Source organism: Diceros bicornis, chromosome 24, assembly GCF_020826845.1.
Source record: "Diceros bicornis minor isolate mBicDic1 chromosome 24, mDicBic1.mat.cur, whole genome shotgun sequence".
Taxonomy (NCBI): domain Eukaryota; kingdom Metazoa; phylum Chordata; class Mammalia; order Perissodactyla; family Rhinocerotidae; genus Diceros; species Diceros bicornis.
This window is the reverse complement of record NC_080763.1, coordinates 25,017,811-25,029,994: the sequence shown is the minus strand read 5'-3', so window position 1 is coordinate 25,029,994 and position 12,184 is coordinate 25,017,811.

The window sequence follows — 12,184 nt, the reverse complement described above, 5'->3', positions numbered from 1 at the left end:
TGCCTCCCTGCTTCAGCAATTCCCTCACTAGCCTAGCCCCTTGCCAAGGCACACAACAGTAACAGCTAACGTTTGTTATTCTTTAGCCACATTATCTCACTGAATCCTCACGGCCACTCTACAAGGTAGTTACTCTTAGTATAGTTCTCATTTAATCTTCAAAATATCTCAGGTAAGGGAGGCATCCCTGTCACCATCTGTAACACTTACAGATGAGGAATCCGAGGTTCAATGACTTGGCCAAAGTCACACAAGCAGGAAGCAGCTCATCTAACACTGGAACCCAGGTTTTCTCTCTCTAGATTCTGTGTTTCTTGTGGATGGTCAGAGGACTGCCTGGTCAACCCACAGAACCATGAGAAACAATGAATCATGGCTGATTTAAGCCCCTGGGTTTGGGGAGGTTTGTGGCACAGCAGGATGTAACCGAAACAGATGCTGAAAATTAGATTGTAGATGAATATTTTCACCGTGAAAATATATTTACAATGTACTGTTAATTGAAAAAGGCAGGCTATAAAACAATATGTGCAACATGATTTCATTGTTGTTAAAAAAAAAGAAGCACTTCATCCGAACGGATTCAATTCCGGATCTGGCTAGTGTGTTTGATGTCAAAGGATGCTTGTATTCCTAACAGGATGGTGATGAGTTCAGATCCTATTGCCTGGGAGTTGATGCTGGAACCCGACGGGGAGGGTAACGGGGTGTCAGGATCCCTCACTCTAGGAGAGGATCCCTCACTGTGGAGTGAGGCACTTCCCTGGGCATTTACAGGTTCCAGAACCAGCCCTGCTACTCGAACCAGCACTGCCACCCCTCCCCTCCTTTCTACAAGCAGATAGGCAGAGCGGTCAGTCCCAGGTGAGACCAGCTGCATGATTTTCGGGGACCAGTGAAAAATGAAAATGAGTGGCTCCTTGTTCAAAACTTATGAAGAATTTCAAGACAGTAGAGCATTAGACCAACCATAGGGCACGCATGGGCATGGGGTCCCGGGCTACCACACAGGTCAGATGTTCCCAGGCTAGGACACGAGTGCTCGGTTTTCCCCTCCACTTTCTAGAAGTGGAGGGAATGCTGCTAGGGATTATGTACAGACAGTGGGGTGTCTGTGAGGGGAGGGATGGGCACCCCATTCCTCACTTGGGTACCTGTTGACTGGCCAACCTGCCCTGTAACCTGTAGGAGGGAGGATGGGAAGGAGAGTGGACAGAGACAGCAGGGCAGAGCCATGGGCAGTGGAGGTGGCCTGATGCCCCCATTTGGCCAGACAAAGGTGTAGGTTTCCTGTGGGTCAAGTAAACCCTGGGGAGGTAGCTGGGGAGGAATCCCAGGGGTGGGCCTCCAGGGGCAGAGTTGACAGGAGAAAGTCTAGCTGGAGAGCCCTCGCCTCGGAGAACCCAACAGCTCGTCCCACTTCGAAGCCCGTCCCCCAGGAGGCACTGGTCATCAGGCAGTGTTGGCCAAGAGAACAAGACTTGCGGCTGCTCCCCTGCCAGCTCTCATCCCCCCATCACGCCCCAACCTCAAACTCTGGAGGTGAAAACACTCTGATGGGAGAGACAGAGAGGAGACTCCCCGCATTCCAGCCTTGCCTGGCACTGGGTGGGGAGGGGAGTCACCCTATATTTGCATATGTTTAACTTTTAAATTGGACTGGCTTAACTTGGATTTTTAATAATTGAAAAAACTAGGAAATCTGATCAGAAACTAGGAATCTGCCAGGAATATCGTTCAGGGCCAGAAGAGAATTGACAAAGCGTGGTTGAGGGCTGTGATTAGAGACAAAGCAAAACGTTTCCTGTTTGAATCCTGTCAAATTCATACTCTTCCATAAACCAGGTCGTTATGAACAGAAATATGTCTGGAAGGGTACGGAGCTGGGTGTTAGACAACAGTTAGATTTGGGGATGTGACTTTTCACGGAGAACAGGGTTATGTCCTCCATCCAGTCTGCCCTCGGAGTCTCTAGCCCATCGGGGGCCCAGCACCCAGCCAGCTCTGAGGGGATGAACTCCATCCTCTGCCTCCCCACCCACAGGGTAGAAGCTCCTTTGGGCGCAGCGACCTGACCTCATTCATGTCTGTCCCCCACAGCACGGGGACAAGTGTCATAAAAGTCTGTTGCATCAAAACACCACCTCAGAGTCAGGAAGGCTTCTATCCCAGAGACGGGCCAGGTGGGCATGATACACAGGGGACGGGGGCCAGAAGGTAGGTCAGGATGAGGATGGGAATGAGACGGGCAAGTAGGGTCACCAACTTGTCCCCAGGGACTGTTGGTCACGCTGGGCCATCCAGACACCCCTAGGGGCAGGGTCGGGTAGAGTGGAGGAGAGGGCTGGTGGAAGTGGGGTGAGAACAGAGAGGGGTGGAGAGATGGCAGGGAGGGCCAGAGGCAGGGGGAGCTGCCTTTCCTTTGTCTCCGTGGCTTTTACATCTTGTGGGGAACAAAGCCTCTCTCTACTGGGAGGGGCTCCTTTTCCTTAAGCTGGGAGGGGTGTGTGTGTGTGTGTGTGTATGTGAGAGAGAGAGCTCTCTCCCTCCCTCCCTCCCTTTCCTCTCTCTCACACTCACAGCGGCCTGCCCCTCTCCTCCAAAGCTCCAGTGGGAATGACTCAGCAGGAAAGCGAGGCCTGCTCCTCACTCTGGCTCCAGAGCAGCCACTGGGCCCCCACCCACCCAGATCCCTGCCCCTGCCTCTCCTCCCTGTGGCCCCCACACTGGCTGGCCAGAGGCGTGAATCTCTCTGACCCCCATCACAAGGGCAGGGAACTTCCCAGGCTGAGGCCCCCGCCATGGAACTTGGCGACCTTGAGGGGAGCTGGGCAGCCTCCTGCCAGGCAGCAGAGGCCCCTCACTCCCCCATTCCTGCCTTCTCCCCTCAGGAGCGAATGTTTGTGGTTCCCACGTGCCGGGCACTGTGCTAGGCTCTCAGCACACACAATCTCATTTCATCCTTACCCGGTGAGGTCGGTGCTATGACTGCTGCCATCTACAGATTCAGAAAGTGAGGTGTGAGAGGGCACAGACCTGGGCTGGGTCACGTCTTCATACCCAGTTCCGACAGACACGCATGCTCACAGGGGCTGAAGCGTGCGGGCAGACACTCACTCAAGAACCGTAGGGAGCAGCAGACGAAACAAAACAAAAAGCTGGGAACAATCCGTGCTCACCCAGTAGGGCTCGTTAAATAAATCATGGTGCATCTGCATGACGGGATACCACGATGTCGTTAAAAAGGATGAGGCACTCCGTGTGTACATGGACATGAGCGATCACCAGGTCCAGCGATTGGCTTGTGCCAGGCAACCTCTCAGCAGCCAGGAGGGCTGGCAGACAGACGCGCCCAGCACCGCAGGCAGCCCCAACGGCGCATTCGCACAAACAGAAAATAAGGCAGAGTGCAGAGCGGCGAGCCAGTGGGCGACCGCGTGTGCGTGCGTGTGTGTGTGTGCGCATGTGCGTGTCTCATGCACACTTTGAAAGAGGCTCTCATCTGCAGACCAACTCTGGAAGGAGACACAAGGAAGTGGTGACAACAGTTGCCCCTGGGGAGGGGAACAGGAGACTGGGAGCAGAGGGAGGAAGTAGACGGTGCCTTTATTGCACCTCTATGTGATTTAGGTCTCATTTATCCCTTCTGAAAAAGAGAAACCATCATTTAAAAACTACAATGCAGTGTGTAAAAGCAAACTCTCTGTCTGTCTGACTTCAGAGCTCAGACTCTGAATGCTAAGAGTGTACCGCCTTAGAAGAATTTGGACCATGTGTATATGTGTGTGTGCTTGTGTGCATGTGTGAGAGTGTGTTTGTACGTAGGAGGTGAATGCATATAAACTTTCAGAGCATCCAGCTCCTGGTCTCCAAGTCCTGTTTCCAGGATGTGAGCTGAGCCAGCCTTAACCCCTAACTGCCCTCCCAGCCCTCTCCCCGTCTCCCCTTCCTAGATGGCTGAACAGACTGTGCGGGGAGGGGAGCAGGCTGCCCAGACAGGCCTCCAGGTGCAGGACTCTCTGCTGCGTGGCCCTGGCAGAGGGGAGAAGGCGCCCTCCCCTTTGAGGGCCCCCTGGGAAGTTCCAAGCCAGCACTACAGACCTAGATGCAGGGAAGGAGGAGGACAGGCCAGAGCCAAGGGGAGGAGCACTGGTATGTGGCCTCCCTTGCTGAGTGGAGGGATGATTTTTCTGGGCTTGGAGAGATGAGAGAGAGGGCAGAGTCAGTGTCCCTGGAGATCAGAGGTTGAGGTGTGGGCGGGCTGCCTGGGGAGTGTGGAGCAGACAGGGGAAGGGGGCAGCCAGGGGAGCCCACAGCCCTTTGTCTCAAGTGACCGCCTGAACCACAGGCTGGGTATATGGCTCTTTGCTTCCATTACCAGCAAGGTCATATTTTCTCTCCCTGCTCCAGACTTAGCCTGGAGAAGCCGGTGGGGACAGGCAATGCTGCGAACACTCTCTTGCCCCAAACGTCTCCTCCGCCACCTGGCAGTCTGCTTAAAAGTCTGCCATCAGAATCCTACCTGGGATGGATAACTGATGACCGGGGCGGGGGGGGGGGGGTCGTGGGCTTTCGAATCGCAGAGCTGAATCCAATCACAGAGCTGCCATCTACACGCTGGGTGACCAGGGGAGCCTAGTGGCTCTCAGGCTCAGTGGTTTGATCTGTCACATGGGGCTGAGGTACCCAAGGCACAGGGCTGGTGTGAGGGTGCAGGGAAAAACACTGTTAAGGCCCCATCCCTCATCCACACCCCAGGGTGCCTGAGACCCCCTTCTCACAGGAAGAGGTGATGAGCAGGCAAATGAGTATTTTAAAAGGTGGGGGAGGAGAGAACAAGGTGAGACTGAGGGGCCTTCGCCCCCAGGAGGTGTCCCCTAAGCAAGAAAGAGAAGGCCATGGCGGGTCAGGAAAATACATTTAGCAGCATCCTGGAAACCTCTTTGCCCAACTCACCAAGGCAACCAGCGCCCGCTCCTGCTGTGCCGCAGCCGCTGTCACGGGGCCTCCCACTCGATGCTCCCCGCGCCTTCACTTTAGCCAGATTCCACTCTGGAGAGGGATGAGGGGCAGGGCTGGGTGCAGAGGGGGGTGTCTCAGGGGCGGGTGAGGGGCGCTATAGCTGGACTGCAGGGACAGGACCGTGCAGCTGGGAGCTTGGGGGGTTTACAGTACCGATTGCTGGCAGTGATGATAATTACAACAGAACACAAATGTCATTTACACGCAGAGAGGAAATTACTTCATTATTGTCTTTGTATAATTCTTGTTCTGTGATCTTACACTTATTGGGTTATTGTCCTGGTTAATTATGCTGAGGAGGTTGCTAGGTAGGGGCACCCCCTGTAGGCAGGAGATGGTACCTCACAGGCAAGGTGTGGTAGAGAACTCGCATGATTCCTCAATAACTGTTCTCCTTTTCTTCCCCAGAAATTGGACGTACCTAGAATAAAGACTCATTTCCTAGCCTTCTTTGTGTCTAGACAATGTCATGTGACTAAGTTCTAACCAATGGGAGATAAAAGGAAGTATCACGAATAACTTCCAGGGAGTGTCCTTAGGCAGAGAGGGTATGTACCTTGCTCAGCCTTCCTTCCTACATCCTGCTGGTGGAATGTTGATTTGATGGCTGGAGCTTGAGCAGCCGTTTTGGACTGTAAGGTGGAAGCCGCATGCTAAGAATAGTGGGGAAATTATATAGAAGGAGGCTGGGTCCTGATATCATGAAGAGCTTTGCCAGCCCTGAACTGCCACCTCCACCACGAGGATGAGGACTATACTTGAGTGATGACAGAACAGGGTACTGCAAAAAGCTTGGGTCCTTCCTGACACTGTAGAGTGACCATATTAGCTCTGGACTGCATGCCTCTAGACTTCACTTACATGAAAGCAACATATGTCTACCTCATTTAAGCCACTACTACTTTGGGTTTCCTGTCCCTTCACAGCCAAACAAAATTCTCCTTCCCCCAGGAGGAGAGGGGTGGGGAAGACCCCAGCGAAGCCTCTGTTGGTCTGGACGTTGGAGGGTATTTACAGTGGTAGGGGCCAAAGATAATGGCAAGTCACTCAGTGGCCTAGGAATTGGAAAGGGAGGGGCTGGGCTAGGTCCCTTTCTCCTCAGAGTCCCAGAGGAATGGGATGAGGGCTGAAGACTCAGAAACAAGATGGTGGCTATGCTAATTTTACTGTCCCCTTGGGACTGTTAAGCAACTAGAAGATGGAGACTGGCACAGCGCCCAGAACATAGTAGATGCTCAATAAATATTTGTTGAGTGGCCGACTGACTGTACTGGACTAAGGAGTTTGAAGGAGAGACTGAAGGGGGCCAAAGCATCCCTCAGGATTGGGGGTGGTAGAGACCCAGAGAGAGATCCCCTAGGAGAAGATGACTTGGGAGGAGGGGGTAACAAAACTAGAGTCACGTGGTCTGCCTCACACCCCTGCCCCAATAGTGCAGCATATCCTCCCGGGGTCAGCTGGGAAAGTTCTGCATTCAATGCATGCAGGATACTCCTAGGCAGAGGTGTTTTACAGCTAGCGATGCACACACGGCTTGTTCAGGGAGCCCTTGTTCCTCAACCCCAAGGGCAGGGGTGATTACTGCACTCTTTCCAGAAGAGAAAGCGACCCCCCAGAACTGCAAGGTCGCTTGCCCAAGACCGCTCACCACGAAACGCAGCAGCTGGGACTTTAACCTAGGGCTTCTGATCACAAACATCACCTTCGTGGAACAAAGGACGCGGCCGGGAACTGCCGGCTCCGATGGCTCGCTCCTCTGAACGCCCCAGCCCAACGCCAAGGCCCAGGTTGTGGTTTGTAAAGCGCTGAAATGAAGAGGAGGTGGGACAAGGCTGGGGAAGCGTGTCAGGCAACTCTCAGCAGATTGGAGAGCTAGTAGACAGACGCACCCAGCACTGCAGACAGCCCAAACAGTGCATTTGCACAAACAGAAGAGAGTGCCCCTAACTCAAGATGCTTTACTGCCATCTACTGGAAAATTGTCATAATAACCATACAAATCTCTGATGACTGAAGTGTGAAAATCACGCCCCCTGGAATTGTACAGTGCAGAACCTGAACAGCTGTAACAGGGCAACCCTAGATGCGTCTTCTCTTTCCTGAGAGAATTAAAAAAGCCAGGGTCCCTGCCACCATGGTAGCTCAAGTCCTGCCCTCTTCTTTCCTGCCTGGGAGTCCCTGGCTCAACCAGACAGTCTGTAGTGGTCTGTTTCCATAGTTTCACCACCCAGGCCCCTCTAGAGTCCATCCATCATTCCTTCTACTCTGTGCACATGTCCTGAGCATCTATTCCGGGCCGGGTTCCATGCTGGGCACTGTGGGTACAACATGGGCAGAACCCAGTCCCCACCCTTCCTGGGCTCACAGTCCAATGGAGGACAATTGAACAGGCCGTTAAAATTTGGTGTCATACGGCGGCAGAAGGACACATGTCAGCTGGACTTGAGGGCTTAGGGGAGGTTTCCTGGAGAAAGAGACAGCTCTGTGAAGGCTGAGGAGGAGTCCAACAAGGCAGGCAAAGGGGCGGGAAGTGTGTTCCAGGTGGAGGCCACGGCAACTGCAAAGGCCTGAAGGCTGGACTAAGCATGCAGCCTACAAGGCTTTGGCGTAGGATCCTGGAGGGTCCCTGGTGCATCCTTGGGGCTCCAGGGGTCCCAGGCCTCTCTCAGGGAAGGCTCCCCGCAGAGGTGGGCACTGGAGACAATGAGTCAGGGAGCTGGCTGCTGACTGAGGCAGCAGTGGGGCTGGGGCATCGGCTCACTCAGTCGTCACAACTGCTGACGAAGAACCGTTACTGTGCCCACACTCTGTGGCTTAAATTGAGGCTCAGGGAGGTTAAGTAACTTGCTCAAGGTCACATATCTAGAGAGTGACTGAGTCAGATTGGATCCAGGTCCATGTGACTCCAGGGCTGGCAGTGGCCCCCAGGAGTGTGACATGTGTCTCTGCTGAAGGATGCCAGCGGGGGGAGAGACAAGCTCCATCCTCCTCTCCTGTTGGCTTTCAGGTCTCGGTTCCTGAGGCCCAGGAAAGGAAAGAGAAGGAGCAGCTCCTCATGCAGAGAGGACGACCCCCCACTGCCACCACCCCCTCAGCCCGGGCAGTTCTGCCGGAAGGTCGGGGCCCAGCACCCTCCCCAGGCCGTCTTCCCTGTGTGACCCCTCAGCTCAGGAACCAGGCCTTCTTCCTCTGCAAGGCCCCAGAACAGCCTTCCTGTTCCTGTGGGGCCTCCGAAGACTCCTTGTTTCTCTCTCAAGCCTTCAGGCTCTCCCAAGGGTTATAGAAATGTACGAGGGCGTATTTTCCTGTCTGGATCAGAGAAGGCGTGTACATCTACCCTGGACTCTCTGGGCCCTTCACCATTTACCAGCTGAGAGCTCTTGAACATTCTCCTGAGCCTCTGGCTCCTCTGCAGTACGATGTGGATAATATCTTACCCGGCAGTTTGAGACCTACAGGAGATAATGTATATAAGGTCCCTGGCATGTGGTCACTGCTTACCGCTTCCCCTCAAGTGGTCAACTGTCAACTTGCTATGGTGGGGGACTCAGGCCAACAATCCTGCTTCTGGCACTATTGGAGTCTGAGTTACACACCCACCCCACACACACACATGTACACACACACACACACACGAGACAACCAGGAACTGATGGACGTGCAAGTACAGCAAGTGCCCAGCACAGAGCTGGGCCCAGAGCAGAGCGGGGTTCAATGCCTTTCCCCTTCCTTCTACCTTCAAGCCTCAGCTGGAAATGGATGGAGCCAGGAGGGCTCGGGGACCCCTTTAGCTCCCGGGGGGCTGAACAGCTGGGGTCATGGGGATTGGACCTTACAGGGTTCATTTACCTGCAGGAAAACGCTTTCGGTCTGTTGTTCAGCCAGGCCTCTGGAGGCTTCCATTAGGGCCAGGAGCAGGGCCACCCAACCCGTGAGCTTTAGTTTCCTCATCTAAAAAACGAGGCCAGTAATATTTACTTTGCACCATCGTTGTGAGAATTAAAATGCAAGAAGTACCTAAAGCGTCTACCACAATGCCGGAGACAAGATAAGAACAAAATAAACTCTGGTTATGAGCACAATGATGGGATCCAGGGGGATTGGGAACTGTCTGAAGGACGCTACTCCGAACCATCCAACTGCCAACCACCGTGGGAGGTGGAAAATGCGGGGACCAGAGCTGAGGAAGAGCCAGGATGCGATCTCTCCCTCCTCCACTCCTCCATGGGAGGGATGCTGGCGCAAACTTTCTGGAGGGGAGTTTGGCAACAGGGATCCTCTGACCCAGCGACTCCACTTCCAGGAATGCAGCCAAGGAAATAATCATAGAGTCTCACAGAGTTGTTTGTGCTAGGACATTCATTGCAATGTTGCTAATAATAGTGAGAAATTGGAAATAATCTAAAGTTAGAGATGCACTCAATACACTTTGGCTGAATGCCAGATGGCCAAATGTGAACGTCAGTATTTGGGGGAAGTCTAGGCCGACGCCTAAGATCACCTTCACGGGGCAAACATCTGTGATAAAGGAGTACATCAAAGAGTGATTGGTGATGATAATTTCATTATTAGTGAATCTCACTGTCAATGCTTAATAGTTTGACATTATAGTCAGGAACAATATTTTCCTAACGCTGGCAGTAGCTAGCTTGCTCCTGTGTTATGTATGACGCACGTTTGTGTTAATAAATCGATGCTTGCTTTCTATCGGTGATGGTGGAGGAGTGTCATGCTCACCTTTTCCTAATGCTTCTTCTTTTCTTCGTATTCTTTATATTCCTTCCCGTGTTGGGTCAAATACGATTTACCATAGCTATTGTTACACCTGATTTTAGAGGTTTTCCTCCTCGTGAAATTGGGAGGTTGACATTCCATTTTTAGTTTATCTTTACAAGGTGTAAAGAATTACAAATAGGGCTTTTTATTAAAGCCTCTTGGCCCAAACAGAATAAAGTAACCAAAAATTGACTACATTTTTAAAGATTATTTTGTTTAATGTTATGAATGCTAGTATCCCAAACAATTCTGCAAAGATTACAACTATGACGTAATCTAATCTCTATTATTCTGCTTCATATTATTATTATTTTGAGGAAGATCAGCCCAGAGCTAACATCCAATGCCAATCCTCCTCTTTTTGTTGAGGAAGAGGCGTCCTGAGCTAACATCCAATGACCATTCCCCTCAACTTTATATGAGACATCGCCACAGCGTGGCTTCACAAGCGGTGCGTTGGTGCACGCCCGGGATCCGAACCTGCGAACCCCGGGGCCAATGGAGCAGAGCACGCGCACTTAACCGCAGCACCACCTGGCCGGCCCCTTAATATTATTATTTTAATGTTTTGTTGTTGTTGCCTCAAAAAGTATCTTCTAAAAGTATCTGGTTGACATGTTTCCTCAATATTCGTATTAGCTATCAATGTTTTCTTCTACATTTAAACACTTGAAAACTCAATAATTATTTCTGTACATGAAGGGGACAATGTTTATAATTATCGTGAGTGATACATCATTTTACTCATCCAATAAACATACACTCAATCTTTGACTGATAAAATTTCAACAAACAGAGCACGAAAGAAGATACTCGTTACAAGTTACATCTAGAAGCTTATCAATATTTGAAAGTGATTATGTATTAGCGGTAAATCCAAATGATGTGCCATGTGTGTGTAACAGGTGATTATGTTTCTTGGATGCAAAGGTTACATAACATGGTCACAGGCTCATGGATCATATGCAAGTCCAGGGAACCCAGAAACGACACTGAAGTCTAACTTAGCTATTCAGTCTTTCAGAGACCAAGACTGAAGATAAAGCCGGAGAGCATATTTTGAACAGATACTAAGGTCAAAGCCAAATTTGGGTGCATCCCTACTAAACTGTGTCCCTTCTGTAAGAGGGACATACAAGGTGCCCATCAAAAACAACATTGCGGAAATGTACTTATCAACACGGATGGACTGTCTTACTATTGTTGGATTTTAAACGCTGGATATAAGAGGATGAAAATGTGAGCTCAAATTTGAAATTAAGGGGAAAAATTTGAATATTGAAAAGATTGAAAGACACATACAAAATGTTAATGATGTTTATCCCTGGGTTTAGAATTGAAGGATTTCTGCTTTATTTTTAATTAATTCTTTTGTACTTTCTTACAAAACGTTACTCAAATGGTTTTTAAAAATAAAAAATATTTAAAGCACAACTTTTCTGTCTCCTCTTTCTGTTTCATCCAGGGCCAGATTTCAAGCTCGCTGAGCTGGCCAGATGGCCCGAGACACTGACAACAGCTGCTTGTAGGGCTCGCTGTCCATGTTCATTTGAAGTCAAGGCTGTGGCAGGCTGGCACTGCCTTTCCTGGGCCTGTGTCTGTGAGCGGAAATGCCAAGAGGAAGACAAGGGTCACTGGGAGGGTGGGAGAGGGTACTAGCCCCATTTGACCAATGAGAAACTAGAATCTCAGAGAGGCTGGCAGTGCCTGCTTCTGCGCTGAGACCGGGGGGGATGGATAACTTAAATGTGTCTGAACTTTTCCATAGTAGAAGATAAAACTCCAAGGTTGTCTCCCAAATTAATTTTCATTTTCCTCTTTATCAATACAACTCACAAATTTTAGCTGGTTACATAACTACCAGTAGCTGGGTGTGGCCCTGTGACTAAGCTCCGACTGATGAGAGGTAAGCAGATGTGTTGTGTGCAACTTCCAGGAAATGTCCTTAAAGAGAGGGGCATGTCCTTTCTCCTTTTCTCCTTCTTGCTGGCTGGAATATGGACATGACGGCTGGGACAGGAGCAACCATTTTGGACCATGAGGCAACATGCTCAGGATGACGGAGCAAAAAGATAAAAAGAGTCTGAGTCTCACAAGACCATGGAACCTCCATACCAGCCCTGGACCGGCTCCTTTAAACTTCATTAATGTGAGAGTGAAGCAAATTTTCATTTTAGTTTAAACCAGTGTTTTCTCGGGGTTTCTGTCACATGTCATAGAACCTAATCCTAATTGATTACAATAGCCATCACTTAACGCTTAGCGTGCCAGCCACTATTCTAAGTGCTTTACAGATGCTATCTTGTTTAATCTACATAACAACCCTATGAAGTGGAAACTATAATTAGCCTTGTTTTACAAATCAGGAACTTGAGACACAGAAAGG